Genomic DNA, 3,432 nt, shown 5'->3' with positions numbered 1-3,432 from the left:
CATTTTCATCACATAATACTATGGGTAGTAACTATATTTCTTGCATTTTATATTGCTTATATACTTGAAATTTATTATTGTTGTGTGATTAATATTCCCTAGTGCTATAGTGCTCATATTTCTTCAATGATTTGTCTTGGGTTTCTATATATAGATAATTAATTGTTTTTCAATGTCCAGTAGTACATTTAAAGATTATTAAACTTTAAATTTAATTTATTACTACTCATGTGCTACTTATCTAATCATACATATTTTTTTCATAAAATATTTTTCTGGGATCTTAGTAGCTACTTTTAAAAATGCATCATAAATTGATATGGTGTTGTGGCCTTAGCTCTGCTTTCCATCCAGATGCCTCAGTGCCACGTATTTAGTGCATTCCTGCACTTCCTCTAGGCAGATAAGCCTCAAATGGGGGCTAGAGGCCATGGCTGTCCTTCTGTTTTGTGACCTAAACTCTCTTAAATGGCAAGCCAAAATCCCTTTCATATTGACTATGATACCATCAGTGAAATGAAGGTCACAACTGGTAAGTATGATGGTGCCAAGACCATGAGATCTACAATGAACTTTCAGATTGAGAGTGGGACAAATGTCAGGTTCAGTCATTAAAGCTGTTGGCATCTTGACGTGAGCTGCTTTTGAAGTAAATCAGGATTATGGTCTTGATCCAAAGATTGCTAGTGTAATAATGAAGGCAGTACATGAGGCAAATGAAGGCAAATTGAGTGATTATTTTCCTTTTGTGGTATGGCAGACTGTAACATGAACCTTAGCAATAGAGCAATTGAAATCTTAACAGGTGAACTTAACAGCAAGAAGCCAGTTAGTGCACCCCACTGATCATGCTAATAGAATCCAGAACTCCAATTATACTTTCATCACAGCCACGTATATTTGCTGCTTTGGTGGAAGTTCACAAGGTTATGTTACCAGAACTACAGAAGCTGCACAATGTGCTCAGTGCAAAATCCAGAATTTGCACTAATCATCAAATTTTGGTGAACTCTCACATAGAGTGTTATTCCACTTAATCTTTGATCAACACTACTGGCTATGTGCAATTCCAGGAATCAAAGCTGCCATGGCAAGAACCTATGGAGTCACAGCTGGAGGCACTGCTATTGGGATTGACTTAAACATTATTTGCTTCACAGAAAAGGCTGCAAAAGTAGCCACACTCACGGGTTTTTCTTTTTTCACTGCTTCAAATAAATGTGAGGCTCTGGATACTCATGATATTCTGATGGCTTAGAATAGCCAGGAACACTTCTGCTTGTAATCTGATGAAGATAGCAAATGATACTCATTTTCTGGGATCTGATCCTTGAGCAGGTCTGAGAGAGCTGATATAAACTAAAAATTAATCAGGAATCAGCATCATGCTAGGCAAGGTTAGCCCTAATCAATGTGAGCCAATGACTCTGGTTACAACTCACATCCTAGGGAATCACATTGTTATTATTGTTGGAAATAGCCATGGACATTTTGATTCGAATGTTCACCCACATTGATGAAGAATATTATATTCAGCAAAGATGCTGGATGATGCTTCACTTTCCTTCACATTAAACTGTGTATTAGGTATTCAAGCCAACACAGAAAGGATCCACAAGCTAAGAAATTAGTCTCTAATGTTGGTGACAGCACTTAATACTTTTATAGGAGGTGATACAATATCAAAGATTGCCATGACCTGCCCCACTACACATAAGGAATCAACCTTAAGTAATATGGATATTGAATTTGTCCGTCTCCAGGCAAAGCAGATTGATGAGGGCTGAAACCCAAGTACAAGCTGTGTTCAAAGTCATTTAAATACATTTATATTAAGATAAACTTGCATGAGTTTTTATTTATTTATTTTTTATTTTTTATTTTTTTTTCGGAGCTGAGGACCGAACCCAGGGCCTTGTGCTTGCTAGGCAAGTACTCTACCACTGAGCTAAAATCCCCAACCCTTGCATGAGTTTTTAAACAGAAAACATGGCATTAAAAATTAGTTATGAAACAATAGCCAGAAAAGTAATGAAACTGAATCTGCATGGTGATTCCTCACTATTTCTTATGCATTCTTATACAAGGCATAGGTAAAATGTATTTGAAACCCAAATTGATATTACATGAACACTGATGTTTCATTAGTTAATTCCACTAGAACTTGTTTTGTTCTTTACTAGCACAATTTACATCTTGACTATATGATAGCAAATACTCTTTTTGATTCTAAAATTCTAAATTTTTCTTTTTATTAGGACTTTAAATACAATAGTCAGGAGATGAAAATACTTTGAAATTGTCTTTTGAATCTGCAGGACTGAAGAAGTGAAGTGTGTTGCAACTGCTGGCATTAAGAGCATTCATTACAGAAATATGTCTTAAATTTCAGACATAATCAAATCAGTGCACTGAGTTTCATTAACTATGCTAAAATGTTAAATGGTAATATAGAGAGGGCTAAACTTATGACAATGTCTGTTAACATTTAATGCCCTTAAATCTTGAAAGAATTATTTCTTAAAACAATTTATGAAATTTGTATTACCTTAAAATTTACAACTGCGAAAGGTAAATTTAAGTTGAAATCTTCATATTATCACTTATAATTATGTTACATTGGACAAGTTAATAAATTCTTCATATTCTGTTATGTAAAGATAAGATAATGGGACACACCTGAGAACAGAGGTAAGACCAACTATTCTACTCTGAGCAACCCATCTGCAGGCATCAGGACACACAAACCCAGAAGCAGTCTGGGACAGGACCCTTCTGGTTTCTGCCTGCACCAGGAGCTGAACCCGTCCCACAGCTCTCTGTACTGAAATCTCTTGTGGGAGGGAGCTGGACTCACAGAATTGTGGACATTCCTGAGAACTCAGGGGAGACCTCCACTTCTTCTCACATTCCTGGCCCAAAAGGAACCCACCTAGTGCCCTCCTGGCAAAGAAAGCTAGGAGCAATCAGGGAAGGACCCTTCTGGTTTCTGCCTACACCCAGAGTTGAAAGCCAGTCACCAAGGAGCACTGACACACCTGAGAGCTAAGATAAGACCAACTCTTCTATTCTGAGCAACCTGCCTGGAGGCCTCAGGACACACAAACTCAGGAGGAGTCTGAGAAAGGACCCTTCTGGTTTCCGCTTGATCCCAGAGCTGAACTGGTCCCACAGATCTCTGTATCCAGATCAGGCAGTAAGGAAAAGGTCTACAGTAGTGCTGACTAACAGGCTTACAAGATGGTCAAACCAATGTCAGAAATAGCAAGACAGCCTAAGACCAGAGACAACCTGATAGCAAGAGGTAATTGCAGGAATCTAAGCAACAGAAACCAAGATTTCTTAGCATCATGGGAGCCCAGTTCTCCCACCAGGCAAATACTGTATATCCAATCAGACCAGAAAAGAATGATTTGGATTTAAAATCACATC

At 37.8% G+C, this 3,432-nt stretch overlaps 1 pseudogene; it reads left to right on the top strand.

Moving 5' to 3' along the window:
* Positions 1–468: 468 nt before the first annotated feature.
* Positions 469–1,787, top strand: Fh-ps1 (fumarate hydratase, pseudogene 1; annotated as a pseudogene).
* Positions 1,788–3,432: the final 1,645 nt, after the last annotated feature.

Source organism: Rattus norvegicus, chromosome X, assembly GCF_021556685.1.
Source record: "Rattus norvegicus strain SHRSP/BbbUtx chromosome X, alternate assembly SHRSP_T2T, whole genome shotgun sequence".
NCBI lineage: Eukaryota > Metazoa > Chordata > Mammalia > Rodentia > Muridae > Rattus > Rattus norvegicus.
Note: the sequence above shows the minus strand (reverse complement) of the source record. Positions and strands in the feature narration are given on the sequence as shown.